Source organism: Dermacentor andersoni, chromosome 11 (genome assembly GCF_023375885.2).
Source record: "Dermacentor andersoni chromosome 11, qqDerAnde1_hic_scaffold, whole genome shotgun sequence".
NCBI lineage: Eukaryota > Metazoa > Arthropoda > Arachnida > Ixodida > Ixodidae > Dermacentor > Dermacentor andersoni.
Window position 1 is genome coordinate 44,491,670 of NC_092824.1, and position 24,272 is coordinate 44,515,941.

Here is a 24,272-nt window from a genome sequence, read left to right on the forward strand (position 1 = left end):
ATTAAAGCGATTGGTTACTTAATTGTTAATCTACTTTGTCATATAAGAAACGTAATCTTAACGACAAGTGTTTTCCCCGAAAAAATGAAGATGGCAAGAGTTGTTGTTTTGTTTAAAGGCGATGCTGCACATATCATTAATAACTATAGGCGTATATCAGTTATACCTCTGTTTTCCAAAACAGTAGAAAAAGTGATTCGCACACGGAATACTACCTATCTTAAGAAAAACCACTTAATTTCTCCCAGCCAGCGCCGATTTCAGAGGAAGAATTCAACTGACTCTGCCCTGCTCAGTATTACGGATAAACTTACTAGCAAAACAGAACATCAATTGTACACATTAGGTGTTTTTCTAGACTTCAGCATGTCGCTTGATTCAATTAAACATAATGTACTTCTTATGAAACTACCGTATTAAGGAATACGAGACACTTCACTTAAATTATTGCTGAACTACATTTCTGGTCATTCACAGTATGTCGTTATTAATAATACCAAGTAGAATTCTTAGCAAATATAATTTGGGGTTCCTCAGGGGTCAATCCTAGGGCCTACCCTGTTTCTTTTATGCATCAATGACATGGTATCTATCCCACAAACCCCTCCTATTATCCGTTACGCTGACATAAGTGTATTTTTTTTTTCTGGTAACAATTTGGGTTCCTTAATTCAGCGTGTGAACTTGTGGCTTAAGAATCGACCTGACTGCTTTGTTAAAAGTGAACTCTCAATAAAGGTTGGCAATACTAAGTACATTGTTTTTATCCCTGTTCACAGAGCTGTTTATATTTATAATGATGTGACATTCGAGTCGCGACAGCTACAAAAGGTAACACAAATGTAAATTTTTAGGGGTTCAGTTTCATGAAAACCTTCGTTCGACTTGTCAAGTTCACCATAATAAACGCAATATTGCACAGCGTATAGGTAGGCTTGATAAGTTTCGGTTACTCTTGCGTCATTATTTACGACGTCAACTGTATTTTATAACTGTTCACTGGCGACTACACTACTTTCTGCTTGTATGCGGCACCATAACTATGTCTAACATAGAAAGCCTCCATCGATTACAGAAAAAAGCTGTGGGCTTTATTGAAAACCTACCACAACGTGAATCAAAATCAGCATATTTTACGCAGAATTGCGTCTTGGACATTGAATCACTATATAAACTGCGATTATCGGAGTTTGCATTTCCAGATTTCGAAATTGATGCACAACTCTTTTTTTGAGGTATACAAAACGTGAATCCCATCACAAATTTCGGAGAACCAATTTCATCAAGTGTAAATGTAGGACGAATTACGGAGCACAGATAGTAAGTCCGCAAATTCCTAATCTGTTAAACTTTTATCCTGATCTGATTGATATCATGAAAATATTTTCCTCTTTGCCTGCTTTCCGAAAACAGTCAAAAGGTTTTTCTTGAATCATGTATGCACCAGTTAGGATGACATGCTTTGTTTTGAACATGTTTGTCAAGTGAACATTTTTATTGTTGTTTAGCAGGTCAAGTTAGGATTCGTTGCTTTGTTTTTTTTGTGTGTCAAGTGAACATGTTTGTAGTCATTATAAATTTTTAATTCGGTTGATTTAAATTTACGGTGTACGTTACATATATATATTGCTGTATGTGAATTCTTGTAATCTTTCTCTAAGTATTTGTTTGTGCTTCGTCACTCACCATGTCGAAACTGTGCCTGTGTGAATGCAGGGTGTCTAGGGCTAAGTAAGGTGACCACGTGTACCACCTTCACCCTTTTCACTTGGGCAATTGTATATTTTCTAAATTTCAATAAGTCAAGTCTTGCATATGCGGCCCCCATTTAAATGGCCCCATTTGTTGCAGAGACGGGTGCCGCTTGGAAAATGCCATCCATTATGCCCGATGTTTGTGTGGTATTTCCGATCAAATAAGTCCGGCTTACTAAGCGGCTGAAGATTGTGCGGTCCAACGGGCATTTTTCATGAAAAAAAATTATTTTTATGGACTTGTGCTGCCCAGAGGCGTTTTGTACAATGTTTCATAGACATAGCTTAGTACCACAATATAGGAAATAAGTAACACTCATCACACAAGCATCGAAACACACATTGCAGAAACATGGGCACACTGAAAATCGAACCGGGTCCACTGCGTCACTATTGAGCATTGTAAGCACTAGAACACATCGCTTTTTTATTTATTGCCTATTTTGCACTACTATATGAAACAACAAATGACATTTGAGAAAACAAGATAAGTTAGTAAGTTTTTAGCACCAAGTGCCTGTGTTACTGGGCTCACTATTTTAGGATTCTTTGTGTGCGCTCAAGGGTCCCACCCTCGACAGCCACGCAGGTCCGCAACCTTGTGCTTTCTGATTTCCTACAAATCTGGGGATGCATTGTCGAAAAAACATTCGTGCAGGCCGATCATCCAGATCGCAGTGAAACGCCACCATACGGGCGCTCCATAGCCAGTAAAGGCAAACTAGCATAATAAGTTCGAACGGCAGTCAATCATCGTTTTCTATAAATAAATATCTAATACCCTGTGGTTCTAAAGGAAAGTCTCCCTTGATGGCCCTTTGAAGTACATCCCGAAAGAAGCGAGCAGCCCAATTCTCTTGAAATACATGATCTATAGTTGCTAGTTTCTTACAGATCAAGCATAGTGACCCGCAGGTTAAGAAAAAAAAACAATTTTCTAAAAAGAGTTTGACAGGCAACGTACCCGTGTGAAGCTTAAGAAAGAAAGACTTGGTCGATGGCGTTACTTGGATTCTTTTCACCCCTTTAGGCACATCTTGCCTTTGGCCTCCACTGTATATGGTCCTGTACATTGGAACAGGGAGAACTACATCGCATACACCTTTGTACAGTTTTATGTTTAACTTAAAGAAGGTATTTACTTGAAAATTTTACGGACAAGAACCGTACACGTAAAATCACTTTAAGAAATCCACACGCAGGACCGGTCATTCTCTCTGTACAGACTACATAGCCAGGTAACGCGCTCCTTAGCCGCACTTGGCACACCCTGCGCAAGAAAGGACCGCTTATGTCGCGGAAATATAAAAACCGGTTTTGACCTGTCGTGTAAGGAGGTGCGTCATTCCAAAACCTCGTGTGAACAAATTCGTTCGACTGCATCGTTCCCGATTCGAAGTCCACAAAGACACTGCGAATACTCGGTGCAAGTTCTGTATATTAAGCCTTGAACAATGGTATACCTGCATTACATACCAGAGTTTTGCGACAAATAAAGATTGCAAAACGTAGCTCTGCCAAACGTTGACAGATGCCCACCTTCCCACTTGTTGGCGTTTATCTGTGTTTCTCTTGTTCGCTCTCGCCAATACACATCATTGTTTTTTAATAGTTGAGCCGGACGCCTAGGTATTTAACGGGTGTCGTCAGCCACTTGACGTTGGCGAAAGTGACTGGGGTCAAAGGCCACTCTCCATGCCAGAAGCCAAAGCACTTTCCCCAGTTTACCAGGCTTCCAGTTATATTGCCGAAACCATTCAGTATTGCGATAGCTGCAGCTAGACTCTCCTTATCTGTACAAGAAACTGCGGCGTCATACGCATGCGCTAGAATTTTCACTTCCGATGCATTTCATCTGAAGCCGTGAATACTGCTGCTTTCAATGATCACTAGGCACATTGTTTCTATATATGTACTGAACAGAAGGGGGCTCAAGGGGAAGCCCTGGCGTACAGAACGCTTTAGGTTAATGGAGGCCCCACTGACTTGCTAACAAATAAACTCATAGCGCAGTCCCGGTACGCAAAACTACCCCATTTCTAATGATGGATCCCACATTTATGTGGTATAGGATGGCAAGCAAAATACTGTGAGGTACACAATGAAACGCTTTCTCAAGATCCAGCTGTAGAACCGCTATTCCTGCTTGTATAATGTCGCCGCACTCCATCACGCACCACATCTTATTGACACGTGTATTCGTTCATATTTATCGGGCGGCCAGGTTTCACCACCTAACAAATGTTGTCGCGCAATGGAGGAGGTGCCTGCATGCATGTATCGGAAGTTTATGGATTGTTATCGATGCTTCCATCTGCTGTCTGTCACCGAATCTTGTGTAATCTGATTGCATGTATGCACGACGGGAATGGTGTAGAACATTGTGGAAGACACGCGGGTCCCAGCGATTGCTCTGGAACATTCGACCACTGATGAATAAAAGCCGAAGCGCTTGACCCGCTGGTCAGATTTCCGACGATCGCCGATGTGTTCGCTGCTATCGCTGTGCTATAAGTGTAACTTGCTTTTGAGCGCACATGCTCGCCCAATAAAGACTTAGGCCCGTATTCACAAACGGAACTTACCTTTAACTTATGACTGAAGTAGCCGGTCGATGCTTAACGCGTTTCATAGACCAATCTTGTGCTTAAAGTAAACTTTAATCGACACTTGAGTGCCGGAAAGTAAAGTACGGTCATTGGCAACCTTAAGTGCGCCTTTCGCTACTCTCGCCTAGCAAGCAAGATGGCCGCCGGCTACGGCAGCCTCGACAACTTTGCCGGTTTCGCCGGACGTGCGCACAATATTACGGAGGATGAGGCATACCGATACGTGTCGCCATTACCGCGGCCACGGCTTAAGGATCGACAGAATCCCATAGAAGTACACAACGACGCGGAATTCTTGTGGCGGTACCACTTTTCCAAGCAAGCGGTGCTACGGCTGTTGGAAATGCTGCCATTGGTCCCCGAAAGACAACGAACGCGGTCACCCCGTGCTGCCGCTGCTCCATCTTCTAATCACGCTGCGATTCAACGGCGCCGAACATTTCAGGTTGTCACCGGGAACCTCGTTAATGTTTCGCAAGCAACTGCATGTGTCTCGAATCATTGCACGAATGTCAAGAATGATTGCCGAGACTTTGTTCCCGCAGCTCGTGAAGTTGCCAAATGCTAATGATTTGGCATCCGTAATGCAGGAGTTCTACACCATCGCACGGTTTCCTGGTGTGAGCGGGTGCATTGACTGCACTCATGTACCCATCAGAAGTCCCAGAGGAGATGACGCGGTGGTTTTCCGCTGTCGAAAGGCTGCGATGGCGCGAAGCGGACTCACGGAGCACGGCGCATTCTTCTTCGGAAAAGTTTGTTTTCCTTGTTTCCATCGTCCGCGCGGGTTGAAAACACGCAACGCACACACCCTCTCTGCGCAAGAACACCGCAAGTTTTCAGCAGCAAAACCAAAAAAAGTCGGGACGGCGAGAACCGCAGTGGCTGCGAGAACCAACGTGAACTTGTGGCCAGACGAGTTTGAGTAAAGCGCTAAAACCAAAGAGTTCTTTCTATTTTACTCAGAATGATGCGCGAGCAAGCACTGCAACATTTATATCCACATTACTCTGCTGCAAAAATTATTTTTTTGCGATTGAACCTATCGTACACGTAAAACATTTACGTATCCTCGCCACCAGACGACATACTTGACTCGAAAAGTGATACTTTCGAAAGTGATACTTAAGTGTCGTTTTTGAAGTGCTCGCCTAAAACTTTCCTAACACTTGTACTTTTCCCGCACTTACTTAAGCCCTACTTAAGTTCTGTTTCTTTGAAATTATGGAGTTTTACGTGCCAAAACCACTTTCTGATTATGAAGCACGCCGTAGTGGAGGACTCCGGAAATTTTGACCACCCGGGGTTCTTTAACGTGCACCTAAATCAAAGTACACGGGTGTTTTCGCATTTCGCCTCCATCGAATAAGTTCTGTTTCTGAATACGGGCTTAGTCTCGCGGTTTGCAGTTTTGCGACTGTGTTCGCCCTAGGCACTACTACGAGACATTATGTATATTAGTCCCAGTCGAATGCCCCATATTGCCATATGTTTTCTGAGGACCAACCAATTCCCTCATTCATTTGTGTTGCCGCCATGCAAGGTCTTTCATCAAGATTTTATAATCACAATTTGTAATATAGGCCAGTATGAGAAAATAAATTTTAACTTCTCTGTCTCTTCTGCCTTTTGTATTAATACAGAATGTGCTTCCCCGGATGACCGGGGCAGGATATCTAGTTCGTACTCCTCATTAAAACAAATTTTAAGAAATGAGACAATTCTTTTTTAAATGTCTTGTAAAACGAAGTGATAAGACCGTCGGGCCCTGGCGATTTGCCGAGATTCAAGGTTATCTATAGTCTTTTCTACTTCCGTTTGCGATATGGGTGATTCCAACGCCGTTCTGGTGTCATCGTGCAGCCGTGGCATTCTCTCAAGAAATTATTCTTTAAACGTCTCTGTATTCACAGGTCTAGAAGCAAAAAGCGCTTCGTAATTTCGAGCAAACGCAGGTCCTATGCTGTGATTGTCTGTCATTTCCATCCCGTTATCTCCAACAACACATATATGGTTCCACCGGGCGTGACCTATCTTGAGTCCAAGTGCGTGTTTTCTTGGACATTTATCTATAGCCATCGCATCTATGTTTGCTCTCACTAACGCTCCGCGATAGCGCTCATCATCATAAAGCTCCAGTTTCTGTTTGTTACTACGCAGATCTTTGTCATGCACACATGGCATTTTACGTGCAAGCGCTGTTACCTTTTCAAAACGCATTTTAAGCCATTTCTCTTTCTTTCTGGCTGCAAACAGTAAAATTCTGAATCTTTCTATTCCTTTAATTCTTATCTGTTGCTGGAGAAGGTCCCACTGCTCTCCTATTTTGTCCCATATATTTTCATAGATATTCTAAATTTCGTGCATCGCTGCTACATTGAAAGATTGATCAATTAATAAATTGTTACACTGGAAGCATAGCGCGGGAAGGACAATCGACAAAGACTAGACAGGACAGGCACTTGTCCTGTCGAGTCTTCGTCGATCGTCCTTTCCGCGCTATGCTTCTACTGTAACTATGCATTACCAACCAGCCCAATCCTACACTGTTCTTAATAAACTGGAATCCAATTTCCATTGCCCCCATGAAAAATTCTAGCTCTCTTTCTTTGGCCCTATTTCACATTTTAAAAGGCAAGATCAGTAAACGAAATTGGCGAAACACCATAACTGCGACACTTTGGAATCGTATCCACTGGCAGGTGCAGTCGGTCCAAGCGGCCATCGCACCTGCCCAGAACATGAGTGTACTTAAAAGCTCGGGAGCCCTGCAGGCACTCTGCAATATGTTTTAGCTGATACTCTGGAATCATTTGTGACAACAAATCTTTTGTGTTCAACCATTCTACCACTTGAGCTATCAATTCAATTCAAAACACAATTAAAATCTCCAACAAAAACAAGCTGCTTATCAATGCACATATACTTTCTTAGGTTAGGAAATAATTCACGTGTTCCTGTGCCACACATGGAGCATAAAACACATAACACGCCATGTAATATTAATATATGTGAAATCACAGAGCAGAAATCTATTGGAAAAGCATGAAGAAACATTTTCCTCTAACAGTCCTGGATTCCTCCGAAAAAGGAGGACGCACCATCCGGACCTGCCAACAGCGCGGCTCACAACTGCGTGGTACCGTGCAGTGAACCTCCGCGGCATGTTCGCCATCTCCTGTTCCCCTTCCACTTTCGTCTAGTGCACAGCCAAGACGTCAAGGTCTTTTTGCATTAAGAACTAGAACAGTTGAGTTTGCATTTTACTAGAAGCCAGACCTCGGACATTTAAACTGGAAAGTGTGAGTGACTTTTGAGGAGCCATCGTTGATTTCTGGAAAAGGCAGGCCTGGAGCATGGCACTTACTTTGCGCGTCTAGCTTAATGCTAGATGCCACGGGAGCCGCCCCGTGGCATCTAGCATGAGACCGGTGGGACTGTCTCACCACTTTGCGAAAGTGGCCTGTCGTCAACTTTCCTATCCGCCGTGCCCGCAGGTCTTGCTTTGAGGTTCGTGCGCCTACCCTTTGGTGTCTTTGCAGGCGGTCCCTCGATGCTTCGCGCACCTACCTTTTCTGCTTGGCTTGTAGCGTCTTCCAGGGGTATTTTAACCGCCGAGCTGATGCCAGCACTCCCAGGGACGCCGCTGGCGTCTCTTGGTGTACTGGCATCTCTGGGAGTAATGACGCGCCGACACCGTACAGCACTTCCACTACGAGGGACGCTTTTCGCTGCCCCACGTTTAGACACTATATATATATAGTGTGGACGCTTCGGCTACTTCAGAACTTACAAATTTCGCAGAATCGTCTGTTCCCTCAGCCGTTTTTGCTATAGAGTCCGGCGGGCTGTGTACTGCCTGTTATCGATTTTCACTTGCTAGAGTTAAGGCATCGCAATGTGGCCCAGTTGCGGTCACATCCCCGCTACATTTCGCTGCTTGTTTTACCTCTGTCATGTCCATAATGTGCACCGTTGAATCCTCGTCATCAGCTGTTCCCGTTAGTGCGGCATAGGAATGAATGCACTCTGCGTCGACGTGACCAAAACGCTAGAAAAGTGAGCAACGTGAAACCTCGCACTCGCTGTGCACATGTCCCGAACCATGGCAGCGCAAGCATTGCATAGGCCGACCTGGTGCACCCAACGGCGCTTGTTGACCAGCGACGCGAATCTGGTGTGGCAGGTCGCCAACCTTGAGACTACTGTTGAGCTTCAGGAGCGCAGTGCGGGTTGTCAAAGCTTTCTTGTTCACTTCCTCCATACGCCAGCGCTCCCGAGTAACCTCGGTCGCTTTGCCAAACGCCGCCAACGCCGTACGCACGTCGTCGTCTGCCACGCCGTGCAGCAACCAATGAAGCCGGAACCTCACCTGCTGCTCCTGCGGGCCGATGACGAGACAGCGTCGCCCCTTGACCTGAAGTTATTTGAATCCAGCAAACCGCTTCGTCATCTCTGGGCTGTTTAATGTCATGGTCCACACGTGGTTGATCTGGTAGACACCCACATTCACAATATTAGGGAGCTGCCGTTCCTTGCGGAAAGCGTCCCGGAAAAGTGAGCGGACATTCCGCGTCCGCTCACCTCGGTGGCTGACGAGAAAGTGACTAGCTCACATCGCTACGCTGACACGGGGGATTCGCCTAGCTATTTCTACATACATTTGAACTTCGGAGGCTATCGTTTTAAGTCTGTTGGTCACCGTCAGCGATCTCCTGTGGAATACATATTTCGTATAACTGTGGCCGATGCTTATGTGGTTGGAGATAGCAAAAATTCCTTTAAATAAGTACGAGTGTACGCTTTCAACAGCTGTCAGGTGCGGCGGAAAGTAGAAAGATAACCGATCATGGGAGGTGGCGGAAAAAAACTGCTTCGCCAGGCGAGTGTTGTTCTTCTGTGTTTTGTCTTTATTCGCTATGCTGCGGATTATGCGCTGCAGTCGTTGTTTAACCAGGAACCGTGCCTTTTATGCTGCTTCGTTGTAGCTATCGATTCAGTGTTAATTTTGAAGCAGCAAGGCGCGTCACGATCTCCGTTCGGGAGACTAATGTAACTCTATTGCAAATATTGGAAGCTTCACCGCTTTGCACACGCTAGCTATTTACCTGTTTACCTGCCAGGTGCATATCAGCGCAGCTACCATGAGACCTGCAGTGCCGTCGATGGTAAAAGAAGGAAGGGAGGAAAGAAATTAGGGTATCGGTAAAGAATTTACATTGTGGGACCGAGAATGCAGAATACCGAGAATGCAGCGAGTTACGAGGAATGTGGTAATGGATAGCTCCGGATAAATTCTGGCCACCTGCTATTAATTAACGCGCACCCAAAGAGTGACCCAAGCGTTTTTGCATTTCTGTCGGAATGCGACCGGGAGGGTTGAAGCGCCAGAGCCACCAGGTTACCGGGCAACTGTCGTCAAAATAATGCTTCAGCTGTTTGAAAATGTATAACCAGGCGCGTCTTGCCTGTGTATCAAAGCTGATACCGGCTCCAGTCCTGGCCTTACAAGTCGATGGCTCCGACGCAGAATCAACCTGGAATAATCGCGATTTACCAATTGTCTTGTGCTGCGTTTGTGTGATTAGCACCACCGCAATGACTATTGTCTGCTGTGTGTAATGCAGACAATTCTCCTTGTGCAAGACGACCCGTATTCATGCACAAGCTTTTTGTTATGTCTACATACATACATGCATACATACATATATATATATATATATATATATATATATATATATATATATATATATATATATATATACATTTTAGAAGATACCAACAGTAATAAAGTGGAGACACTGTATTAAGCGGGCACGACGCTATTGAGCTGTGTGTCCTGCAAAGTAAGGTGTGCCAGGCAGCGGTTACAATCAGGTGAGATGGGCTGCACGCTTTCATATGCAAATATCTCGAAGGAACGATTGAATCAGGATTTAGGTATTATGTACAATGTACAATAAATAGTTGAATGCTTCCGCCTTCATTATATTTATTATTTCAACTGCTCCCATATATAGAGTTATTAAAAGTTTTTAATCTGTGTGCGCAATCTGAAAGCGTGCTGCACATTTATGCAGACATCTTCACGCAGACTTTGGCACAGAACATATTCTTAGAAGGATAATGATTTATTTATAATACTACAAAATACACAGCATAGTTTCACTGTAGCTTCATCACACATAATGATGACTTATATACCAAGCTCTGACAGTACCAAGTAAAAGACACTGCAACAGTAAATACAAAATCAGATAAGCAGTGTTCGTGCCTGCAGGCTTTTAAGATGTCAAACATGCATAATGCATGAACTTGCATGAACTTCATGCGGTTCTGACTGACAAAAGTTGGGCCTCTCAATTCGTTGCTTTCTCATTCCTTAAAAAACGTTTCGTTTATAGCCTAAATTATGTAAAATAGCAGACAAGTACAACATCAGGAACAAAACACACATACCTCCCAAACTTAGCATAAGGTCACATTTTTTATAGATAGGTTATCTAGTAAGGAACTTAGACAGCGATGTGTTCGTAGCTAACGAAAAGATAGCTATTCATGACTAGCATGAAAATAGAAAGTATTAAAGTGCTGCAAGAAAATGTAGGTATTTGAGTTGAAGAACTCTTGTGGCAGCCAAGCAACACAAAGTTTTTTTTTTTTTGCCCTGTGGGAGCACACTCCGAATACATGTCGCAGTGTTTGGGTGAATGCAGGAATGCGCAAGTGAAGTTCTTTGTATTGTTACGCGAAAGACGAGTCATTAAGACGAGCAACTATTTACATGTTATATTTACAACATTGGTTGCAGCACTGACCTGTTAGATTCACAGCGCGAGCCAAGTTCGCTCTTCCTCCTCTTTTCTCGGGTGATGGCGCCCACGCGCCTCGTTCAAACAATCAAATACCACACGCGTGCTGCATAATCCCCCGGTGGCAGAAGCGACGTCCCGGAGCGTCTAAATGTCATCACTGGGAGGGTGATAGTGCTTCAATCGTGTAACGTGCACGATATCACTGGACTGGGAAGCAGATGGGGCGTCAGGGGCGATCTCGTAGGGGGCGGGAGTCACGGTACGAAGCACTCGGTATGAGCTTTGTAACGAGAAAGCAGTTTTCCTGACAGGCCGACGTGACGCGATGAAGACCATAGATGCACCAAAGAACCAGGCGGGAAGTGCACGTCTCGGTGTCGCCGGTAGCACAAACGCCTTTGACTCACTTGGGACTTCAGAAGGCGGTTACGGGCAATTTCCCTTGTGTGGTCACCGCGGGCGATAGCGTCAAGTGCATATTCACTGGTCGGTGCGTGCAAACAGAAAGAGTTGTGTCGAGGGACCGTGCAGGTTCTCGGCCGAACAGAAGGAAAAAATATGGAATAACTGGCTGTGTCGTGGCGCGAGGAATTATATGCAAATGTTACAAACGGTAGAGCGAGGTCCCAGTCTCTGTGGTCTGAAGAGACATATTGTGCGAACATGCCTGTGAAAGTGCAATTGAGACGCTCCGTGAGGCCATTTGTTTGTGGATGGTATGACGTCGATGGCTTGTGCCTGATGGCACAGGAGTGCAGGATGTCCGCGATAACATTTGATAGAAATGTCTTGCCACGGTGTGCGAGAAGTTGTCGCGCAGCTCCATGTAATAAAATGACGTAGCGTAAAAGCAAATCGGCGACATCTGTGACGCAGCTTGTAGGAAGCGTTCGGGTGATGGCCCAGCGCGTGGCGTAATCCCTGGCCACAGTGATCCACCTGTTCACATATGTAGAAAGAGGAAAAGGGCCAAGTAAGTCCAAACCAACCCGAAAGAATGGTTGCAGAGGAATGTCGAGTGGTTGTAGGTACCCAGCAGGGAGCGTCGATGGTGTCTTGCGTTGCTGGAATTTCTCACATGCAGCTACGTATCTTCGAACAGAACGAGCAAGCCCTGGCCAAAAGAAGCGTCGGCGGATCCGGTCGTAGTTACGTAACACACCCAGGTGACCGGCAGTGGGGAGGTCATGTAGTTCGTGGAGAACAGCCGAGCGAAGGTGTGTAGAGATCAGAAGGAGTAATGCAGGACCGTCGGTGTGAACATTGTGGTGGTAGAGTACGTCATCTCGAAGTGTGAATAAGCGAAGAGAACTGTCGGCAAGTGACAATTACAGGCGGTAAGTGACGATACTCAAGGCCGAGTCACGGCGCTGCTTGTCGGCGGCATGAAGCAGTGGAAAAACAGAGAGAACACAGGCGTCGGTGTCAGTAACAGACGTAGAGGTCACGTCTTCGACTTGGTAGCGAGAGAGGCAATCTGCGTCCTGGTGTTGGCATCCCGACTTCTGTGTCACTGTGTAGGGATATTTTTGTAGTCGGAGAGCCAAACGATCAAGCCGGCCAGTAGGATCCTTGACTGACGAAAGCTAACTGAGCGCATGATGGTCTGTGATAACTGAGAAGGGCTTCCCATATAAATATGGGCGGAACTTTGGAACAGCCCAGACGAGAGCAATGCATTCGCGCTCGGTAATCGGATGGTTGCCCTCTGCAGTTGTCAGGAGCCGGCTAGCGTAGGCTATAACGCGGTCGGGTCCGTGTTGGCATTGCGATAAGACCGCGCCGATCCCATAACCACTGGCATCGGTTCAGACGTCTGTAGGTGCGGACGGGTCAAAGTGGACCAAGACCGGTGTATTGGTGAGAATAGTGGGAAGGTGTGAAAATGCGGCAGCCTGGGGGGAACCCCACGCAAAAGGCACGTATTCAGAGGCTCAGTAAGTGGCCGAGCGACTGCTGCGAAATCTTTCACGAACCGTCGGAAATAAGAGCAGAGCCCCACAAAACTCCGGACGTCTTTGACAGACTGAGGCACAGGAAAGCCTTTACTGCTCCAACCTTTTCCGGGTCGGGTTGTACTTCGCAAGCATCGACGAGATGACCTAGCACTGTAATCTGTTGGCGCCCGAAGTGGCACTTCGATAAGTTTAATTGGAGTCCAGCCTTCCTGAAGACGTCAAGGATAGCTGCGAGGCACTCTAAGGAGCGTCTCAAGTGTAGGAGAAAACACAAGGACATCGTCGAGGTAACAAAGGCAAGTTGACCATTTTAAACCTTGAGGCAGAGAGTCCATCATCCGTCCGAACGTGGCGGGGGCATTGCATAAACCGAACGGCATAACCCTGAATTGCTAGAGGCCATCTGGAGTGACGAGAGCGGTGTTGGTCTTGCCCGTCAACGGTAATCTGCCAATAACCAGATCGAAGGTCAATGGACGAAAAGTATTTGGCATGGTGAACACAATCAAGAGCGTCGACCATTCGCGGCAATGGATAAACGTCCTTTTTAGTGATTCGATTTAAGTGGCTGTAATCAACGCAGAAACGGCATGTGCCATCTTTCTTTTTGAAGAGCACGACCGGCGACGCCCAAGGTCTCGACGAGCGCTCAACAATGCCTCTGGAGAGTATTTGTTTACTTCCTGCTGAATAACTTGCCGTTGTGCCGTGGACACGCGACACGGTCGGGGGTGAATGGGAAAAGCATCAGCAGTGTTTATCCGATGCTTAACAAGGTACGTCTGACTAAGTGGTCGATTGTCAATTTCAAATAGGACGCGGTAGGAAATCAAAAGGCGATATAAGGCGGCTGCTTGGTCAGGTGTGAGGTCCGGAGCGACGATGGGACGTAATGGGCCGTCGAGGTTCAAGGCATCCTGCTGGTAATCAGGAAGATCTGGAGACGCATCGGCTGCAAAAGCAGGGACGTGGTGCACTGACCGGAGCATGGTCACCGCTATGCCTTCAGGTAACACTTGCTTCGTCAAGCCAAAATTGATAACGGGGAGACACATCCGATAGCGGCAAGGGTTACGACGGAGTGTGGCACAGAGATGTCGCGCGCCAGGAGGACATCACGAATAGGTGCGACGACTCACTCACCATCAGGCCCGGTTACCGTTGATGACGATTCGACGAAGGTTAAAGCTGTTACTTCGGTCCCCCGGCATCATCATGAATGACGTGATGGTCAAATAAATTTATTATTATTATCATTATTATTATTACTATTCTTATTAGGTAAGCGAATAAACACTGTAGTACAGAGAGTGTTCGGTTGTTCGGAGCGAACGTCTGAAAGAAGAGGAAGCTCGAGTCACAGCGTACCGGTGGAACAGTCGATGACGGCGGAATTCATCGTCAGAAAGTCGAGCTCGAAGATTACGTCATTAGGGCAACTGGTCAGCACGGTGTACAGGACTGGAACTCGACGGCCAGCAATTCTTATGCGAGCAGTGCACATAACCTTGACGGCAACAGAGGCGCCATTGCCGAAGCGTACGGCTCGAGTGATGGCAGGCGTAAGAACATTTTTGAGGAGACGACATAGGTTAGCGCTGATTATGGACATTTGGGCTCCACTATCAATGCCGTCAACGGAAAACCATCAAAGTCTACTTCAATTTGGTTCGTGCTGGGGAGGAGCGTCAACGGAGGATTTGGACAGGATGAACGTCATGCAGCACTACCTCCAAGAGCTGCATGGCGCAGTTTAAGTTCAACAGTTTGGCGAAGAAAATCAGCGAGGTTGGGGCGACGGCGTTGAGGGGACGGTGATCGCACGGAGGAGGGTCTGTCATGGGCATCAAAAGTAGGGTACAGACGGCGAGGTGAATAACGGCGAGCGTCGGCGTATGGGCGTTGAACAGGGAATGAGCTCCAGTACGGCGGCATCCAGGTGGTGCGGCAGTGACCTGATACGAAGTCTGTTAGAAAAGTATCTGACCTTATTTTTTTTGCGAGAACCTAATGGCTACGAAACAAGGGCGCTTGCATCAGGTGACCTTGAACCTTCGTGCGCATGCGCGAATTTTTCCCCGCCTGCTCATAGCGTCAGTCGCTGAGACGCAGCGTTTGAATTAGATAGTGCGCAGTGCTCTTGTCAGTTTTTTATTGCATGGAAAATGGCGGATCGACTGGAGCAGCGCTACTGCATCAACATTTGCCAAAAACTAAGCGACAGGCATTTGCCCTGCAGTGGGCGTAACCAGGCTGATGATGATGATTATTATTATTATTATTATTATTATTATTATTATTATTATGAAGCGACAGCCAAGTGCAAACCATTTAGAAGATTCAGACGGCTTTTGGTCACGATGGAATGAGCAGCAGACAGATTAAGGAGTTGTACAACCGGTTTAAAGACGGCCGCACATCGGTGGAGAGCGAGCCACTCTCCGGTTAGCCATCAACATGTCGAAATGACCTAGTCATTACCGAAGTGAACGCGTTGGTGATGCGGGACCGCCGTGTGACTATCCGAGAATTTGCTGAAGAGGTGGGCATCAGCACATTTTCTGCACATTCCGTTATGATCGAAAATTTGGCAATGAAGAAAATTGCGGTGAAATTCGTGCCGAAGCTGCTCACGGTGGACCAAAAGTAACTTCGTGTTGAAGTCTCACAGGACATGCTGGATTCCACACAAAGTGACCCCGACTTCATGAGCACCATAGTCCCTGGTGACGAGTCTTGGGTGTACGGGTACGACCCGGAAACCAAAACCAAGTCCTCACAGTGGAAGCATTCCAGGTCACCAAGAGCAAAGAAGGCCCGCCAGGTGCGCAGCAACGTCACAGTGATGCTGACTGCTTTCTTTGACTCCCGCGGTGTGGTACACAACGAGCACGCTCCACACGGTCAAACAATGACCAAATAGTACTAGAGGGATGTCCTCAGTCAGCTACGGGATGCGGTGCGGCGCACCAGACCGAAGTTGTAGTCAACAAGAAATTGGCGCATCCATCACGACAATGCTCCTGCACATTCCTCGCACTGATTCAGACCTTTTTGGCGAGGAACCAGGCACCTGTAGTTCAACAGGCTCCTTACTCTCCTGATATGCGCCCCTGCGATGTACGGCTGTTTCCAAAAATCAAGAGGCCATTGAAAAGAACGTGATTTCAGACAAGAGAAGACATATGGCTGCAACGACAGCTGCGCTAAACTCAATTTTTAAAGAATCCTTCTCTAAATGCTTCGAACAATCGCAGCACCGCTGGGACAAGTGTGTGGAGTCCCAAGGAGAGTACTTTGAGGGTGATTAGGTTTCCAACGCTCCAGTTATTCCAGTTTTTTTTTTTTCTTCGGCCGAAAGTCGGATACTTTTCTAACAGACCTCGTAAATGACCAACGCTACGGCAGTGGGAGCAGACCAGTTTGTCGTCTGGGGTTCACCATTCAGCAGGTTTGTGTTGTCTGGGAGCGAAATATATGTCATTACAGGCTGTCGACATGGGAATGGGTGCCGAATCAGGTCGGGAGACAGACCAGGTGGAAGGGAGGCCAAGGTTTGTGATTTCTTGCCCCACAATGGCTTGACTAACGGAAATTGTAGGGGCCGCTTGGTCGAAGGTACCATCTAAGGATGGTGGATGAAGGGGGGCCGGACTCGCCGCTTTAATCTCATGACAAACGATATCGGTGACGTTCGCTTGAAATTGTCGTGTGGCGGTAAAAGCGGAGCATGATGACGTGGCCGGGGTGTTTGGGACAACGCGTGTGGGACAACGCGGTGGCTTTTGGCTACCTAGAAGCGGTGGCATTGTTTGACGATGGCGTGGACGGTAGAAACGTCGGTATGAACGAGCAAATTGAAGGCGTCGTCCACGATGCCTTTTAGTATAAGGTCCACCTTGTACGTGGACCTAGCACGTTGACACTGGAAACCGAAGAGTGCCCAGACCTCGATTTATACATAAAAGTGATATCAAAGGAAATTCTAGAGTCAACGCTGCATTGCCGAAAACGCAAAAATTTGACCCCCGCTCAACACCGAATCCTTAAAGAACTTGCGAAAAGGAATGATATTGTAATAAAAGCAGCAGACAAAGGCGGCAGTGTCGTAATCTGGGCTATAAAAAACGTACAAGAATGAGGCTTCTAAACAACTGAGCAACCACACCCATTACGGAAAACTCGACTCTAAGCCAACTTCAGATTACAGCAATATTCTGATAAACACAATAGCGGAGCTCCTGTCCCGGGAACTAATCAGACAATCTGAATATCGCTTCATGATACCCAAGAACAAGAATGCAGGCAGCTTTATCTTCTTCCTAAAATACATAAAGTTCCGGTCGAAGAAATATTTACAGCAGAAATCCCAGATCGGCCTATTGTGTCTACTAACAACACACCTACTGAGTCACTACCTAAATTCTTAAATCACCACCTGTCAAACATACCCACCACCCTCCCATCTTTTGTTCAAGACACGCCGCACTTCCTTTGAATTATCGACGGCATCAACGCTAGCCAAATCCTTTCCGACGGCGCTATTCTAGTCACTTTGGATGTTTCTGCCCTTTACACCAACATTCCCATGAGTGAAGGAATTCCGTTTCTAGATCCCTCGCAATCAATCCCCAAGCGCACGCTCCTGAAGTTTACTTATCGCTCCTTAGGTTAATTCTCATGCTCAACTATTTCGAATTCGATTCTATTCACTACCTGGAAATTTTCGGCACTAGCATGGGTACGCCATTTGCTCCCACGTATGCGAACATTTTCGTGGGACAGCTTGAAGCAGACCTGCTGAAATCCTACCCTTTAAAACCCCACACCTATCTTCGTTACGTTGACGACATATTTATAATATGGGAACACGGCACAAGCGCCTTCACCGACTTAATTAGCCATTTCAATCACTTTCACCCGAGTAATAAATTTACTGCTCACCACTCTACTAGCCAGATCAACTTTCTGGACACGACGGTCTACGCAGAAAACGGAAAAATGAGAATGACACTTTACCGGAAGCCTACAGATAGCAAGAAATATTTAGACTACAACAGTCATCACCCGCGACATTGCAAGCAAGGAATTTTTCTCGGACAAGCGTAACGTATAAGAACACCACGATTATATCAACCACCTAAATCTCCTTAAAACAACGCTAGCAGGAAGGAATTATCTCCAAGTTGCTCTCGGTAGAGCTCATGATGCCGCGTCAAGATTGGAGAGACAGTCGGAATTTGCGAAGAAACAGCCCACACTGGAATCTGACAGACCGCCAGCCTTCATAACAAAATATGCTAATGCACTCCCAAACATGTGATACAACTTTGACATGCTAATGCACTCCCAAACAACATCCTAAGAAAATACCACCCAATATTATCAAGTAACCAGCATCTGCGAAAATCATCAACCAACACGCGTGCTAATATTTCCAGTGAAATTTCAAACAGAGTGCCGGAACTTGAAAGGTCGGACACAATCGCATGTTGGCAATTTTTATGAGTTATGCACATGTGAAGTACGTGATACAGAATGCTCTGCTTTTTGTAGTAAATCATCGCCGCCTAATTGTATAATGTTAAGATGGAAAAGAAGGTGGGTTCATTAGGCATGATCTGATGTGAAAGGTGCAAAAATGACAAACCTTATAACAAGACGATGAGCAAAACGGGAACAAGGTGCATGCAGGAGTCAACGTTTCGACAAGTGGACTTGTCTTCTTCAAGGCGACGTACGCTTTCCTCGCCACAGTATATATAGGTGGGGTTCTTCTAAAGGGGAGAGGTTGCGAGGCTGGAGAGTGCGGAAACGAGGGAAGGTGTGTTAGCGTGTCGAATTGAGAGTAAAGGAACACTGTGTACAAGGCCAAAGCCAGGGCCAACACCCTCACCCCAACCCCGGTCTGTCAACGCACGCGTGTTAGCCGGCGTGTCAAGGGCGTCTGACGCGCCGGCTGATGAAAAGAATGAAAAAAAGGAGGAATCAAACGAAAAAAAAGGGGGGGGGGGATACGCCAAGAAATCAAACTAAGTATTTTTGCCTATAGCTTGAAATTTAGCCTAGCGAATAGATTCTAAAGCTCACTTTGAAACGTTTATGCCTATTGGTTACAATGTCTTCAACTTATGGATAAGGTATGATTCTCTGTATTTTCTTTCTCGTTCAGAACGTAAATTTGACTGTAAGATGTAGAGCTTAAGTTCATCAAAGTTATGACCTGGTTGGTTGAAATGCTCGGGGACGGTTTTGAGAAGCTTTTTAGCTGTGTCCGCGCGATTCCCGTTTAATCTGACGTTCGTTCATTGTCCTGTTTCACCGATATATTGTTTCTTACAGGAGGACCTTCAAGCATATAAATCACATCCAAACTTTTACAAATGAAGCTTGATTTGACTTGATGTGTATAACTATTTGCGGTGCTTTTAATTTTAATGTCACTTTGAAGTTGCCTGCAGGTTTTGCACCTGTAGCGACAACATGCTTTTATTACGGGGCAATGCTGTTGGCTGAATTTTGCGTGCACCAACATGTCTTTAAAGTTCCTCTTTCAGCGATAGGTAACCCTAGGTACATCCGGGAACGATTTTCGCAGATGCTCGTTACTTGATAATATTGGGCGGTATTTTCTTAGGATGTTGTTTGGGAGTGCATTAGCATATCACAGTTGTATCACATGTTTGGGAGTGCATTAGCATATTTTGTTAAGAAGGCTGGCGGTCTGTCAGATTCCAGTGTGGGCTGTTTCTTCGCTGATTCCGACTGTCTCTCCAATCTCGACGCGGCATCATGAGCTCTATCGAGAGCAACTTGGGGATAATTCCTTCCTGCTGGCGTTGTTTTAAGGTGATTTAGGTGGTTGATATAATCGTTGTGTTCTTATACGTTTCGATTGTCCGAGAAAAATTCCTTGCTTGCAATGTCGCGGGTGATGACTGTTGGGGTCTAAATATTGCTTGCTAACTGTAGGCTTCCGATAAAGTGTCGTTCTCATTTTTCCGTTTTCTGTGTAGACCGTCGTGTCCAGGAAGTTGATCTAGCTAGTAGAGTGGTGAGCAGTAAATTTAATACTCGGGTGAAAGCGATTGAAATGGCTAATTAAGTCGGTAAAGGCGCTTGTGCCGTCTTCCCAAATTATAAATATGTCGTCAATGTAACGAAGATACGTGTGGGGTTTTAAAGGGTAGGATTTCAGCAGGTCTGCTTCAAGCTGTCCCACGAAAATGTTCGCATACGTGGGAGCAAATGGCGCACCCGGGCAAGTGCCGAAAATTTTCAGGTAGTGAATAGAATCGTATTCGAAATAGTTGAGCGTGAGAATTAACCTAAGGAGCGATAAGTAAACATCAGGAGCGTGCGCTTGGGGATTGATTGCGAGGGATCTAGAGACGGAATTCCTTCACTCATGGGAATGTTGGTGTAAAGGGCAGAAACATCTAAAGTGACTAGAATAGCGCAGTCGGAAAGGATTTGGCTGGCGTTGATGCCGTCGATAATTCGAAGGAAGTGTGGCGTGTCTTGAACAAAAGATGGGAGGGTGGTGGGTATGTTTGACAGGTGGTGATTTAAGAATTTAGGTAGTGACTCAGTAGGCGTGTTATTATTAGACACAATAGGCGGACCTGGGATTTCTGCTGTAAATATTTCTTCGACCGGAACTTTATGTATTTTAGGAAAAAGATAAAGCTGCCTGCTTTTTTGTTCTTGGACATCATGAAGCGATATTCAGATTGTGTGATTAGTTCCCTGGACAGGAGCTCCGCTATTGTGTTTATCAGAATATTGCTGTAATCTCAAGTTGGCTTAGAGTCGAGTTTTCTGTAATGGGTGTGGTTGCTCAGTTGTTTAGAAGCCTCATTCTTGTACTTTTCTATAGGCCAGACTGCGACACTGCCGCCTTTGTCTGCTGCTTTTATTACAATATCATTCCTTTTCGCAAGTTCTTTAAGGATTCGGTGTTGAGCGGGGGTCAAATTTTTGCGTTTTCGGCAATGCCGCGTTGACTCTAGAATTTCCTTTGATATCACTTTTATGTATAAATCGAGGTCTGGGCACTCCTTGGTTTCCAGTGTCCACGTGCTAGGACCACGTATAAGGTGGACCTTATACTAAAAGGCATCGTGGACGACGCCTTCAATTTGCTCGTACATAACGACGTTTTTACCGTCGACGCCATCGTCAAACAATGCCGCCGCTTCTAGGTAGCCAAAAGCCGCGGCGTTGTCCCACGCGCGTTGTCCCAAACACCCCGGCCACGTCATCATGCTCCGCTCTTAGCGACCCCGACAATTTCAAGCGAACGTCACCGATATCGTTTGCCATGAGATTAAAGCGGCGAGTCCGGCCCCCCTTCATCCACGACCCTTAGATGGTACCTTCGACCAAGCGGCCCCTACCATTTCCGTTAGTCAAGTCATTGTGTGGCAAGAAATCACAAACCTTGGGCTCCCTTCCACCTGCTCTGTCTCCCGGCCTGATTCGGCACCCATTGCCATGTCGACAACCTGTAATGACATATATTTCGCTCCCAGACAACACAAGCCTGCTGAATGGCGAACCCCAGACGACAAACTGGTCTGTTCCCACTGCCGTAGCGTTGGTCATTTACGAAGTCTTCTAGAAAAGTATCCGACTTTCGGCCGAAGGAAAAAAAAAACCTGGAATAACTGGAGCGTTGGAAACCTAATCACCCTCAAAGTACTCTCCTTGGGACTCCACACATTTGTCCCAGCGGTGCTGCGATTGTTCGAAGCATTTAGAGAAGGATTCTTTAAAAATTGAGTTTAGCGCAGCTGTCGTTGCAGCCATATGTCTTCTCTTGTCTGAAATCGCGTTCTTTTCAATGGCCTCTTGATTTTTCAAAACAGCCATAAGTCGCAGGGGCGCATATCAGGAGAGTAAGGAGCCTGTTGAACTACAGGAGCCTGGTTCCTCGCCAAAAATGTCTGAATCAGTGCGACGAATGTGCAAGAGCATTGTCGTGATGGATGCGCCAATTTCTTGTTGACTACAACTTCGGTCTGGTGCGCCGCACCGCATCCCGTAGCTGACTGAGGACATCCCTCTGGTACTATTTGGTCATTGTTTGACCCTGTGGAGCGTGCTCGTTGTGTACCACACCGCGGGAATCAAAGAAAGCAGTCAGCATAACTGTGACGTTGCTGCGCACCTGGCGGGCCTTCTTTGCTCTTGGTGACCTGGAATGCTTCCACTGTGAGGACTTGGTTTTGGTTTCCGGGTCGTACCCGTACACCCAAGATTCGTCACCAGTGACTATGGTGCTCATGAAGTCGGGGTCACTTTGTGTGGAATCCAGCATGTCCTGTGAGACTTCAACATGAAGTTACTTTTGGTCCACCGTGAGCAGCTTCGGCACGAATTTCGTCGCAATTTTCTTCATTGCCAAATTTTCGATCATAACGGAATGTGCAGAAAATGTGCTGAAGCCCACCTCTTCAGCAAATTCTCGGATAGTCACACGGCGGTCCCGCATCACCAACGCGTTCACTTCGGTAATGACTAGGTCATTTCGACATGTTGATGGCTAACCGGAGAGTGGCTCGCTCTCCACCGATGTGCGGCCGTCTTTAAACCGGTTGTACAACTCCTTAATCTGTCTGCTGCTCATTCCATCGTGACCGAAAGCCGTCTGAATCTTCTAAATGGTTTCTACTTCGCTGTCGCTTCATCATCATCATCATCATCAGCCTGGTTACGCCCACTGCAGGGCAAAGGCCTATCGCTTAGTTTTTGGCAAATGTTGATGCAGTCGCGCTGCTCCAGTCGATCCGCCATTTTCCATGCAATAAAAAACTGACAAGAGCACTGCGCACTATATAATTCAAACGCTGCGTCTCAGCGACTGACGCTATGAGCAGGCGGGGAAAAATTCGCGCATGCGCACGAAGGTTCAAGGTCACCTGATGCAAGCGCGCTTGTTTCGTAGCCATTAGGTTTTCGCAAAAAAAAATATAAGGTCGGATACTTTTCTAACAGACTTCGTATCAGGTCACTGCCGCACCACCTGGTTGCCGCCGTACTGGAGCTCATTCCCTGCTCAACGCCCATACGCCGACGCTCGCCGTTATTCACCTCGCCGTCTGTACCCTACTTTTGATGCCCCTGACAGACCCTCCTCCGTGCGATCACCATCCCCTCAATGCCGTCGCCCCAACCTCGCTGATTTTCTTCGCCAAACTGTTGAACTTAAACTACGCCATGCAGCTCTTTGAGGTAGTGCTGCATGCCGTTCATCCTGTCCAAATCCTCCGTTGACGCTCCTCACCAGCCGAACCAAATTGAAGTAGACTTTGATGGTTTTCCGTTGACGGCATTGATAGTGGAGCCCAAATGTCCATAATGAGCGCTAACCTATGTCGTCTCCTATAAAATGTTCATACGCCTGCCATCACTCGAGCCGTACGCTTCGGCAATGGCGCCTCTGTTGCCGTCAGGGTTATGTGCACTGCTCGCATAAGAATTGCTGGCAGTCGAGTTCCAGTCCTGTACACCGTGCTGACCAGTTGCCCTCATGACCTAATCTTCGAGCTCGACTTTCTGACGATGTATTCTGCCGTCATCGGCTGTTCCCCCGGTACGCTGTGACTCGAGCTTCCTCTTCTTTCAGACGTTCGCTCCGAACAAGTGAACACTCTCTGTACTACAGCGTTTATTCGCTTACCTAATAAGAATAGTAATAATAATAATGATAATAATAATAAATTTATTTCACCATGACGTCATTCATGATGATGCAGGGGGACCGAAATAAAAGCTTTAAGCTTCGTCGAATCGTCCTCAACGGCAACCGGGCCTGATGGTGAGTGAGTCGTCGCACCTATTCGTGATGTCCTCCTGGCGCGCGACATCTCTGTGCCACACTCCGTCGTAACCCTTGCCGCTATCGGATGTGTCTCCCTGTTATCAATTTTGGCTTGACGAAGCAAGTGTTACCTGAAGGCATAGCGGTGACCATGCTCCGGTCAGTGACAGACAACCACGTCCCTGCTTTTGCAGCCGATGCGTCTCCAGATCCTCCTGATTACCAGCAGGATGCCTTGAACCTCGACGGCGCATTACGTCCCATCGTCGCTCCGGACCTCACACCTGACCAAGCAGCCGCCTTATATCGCC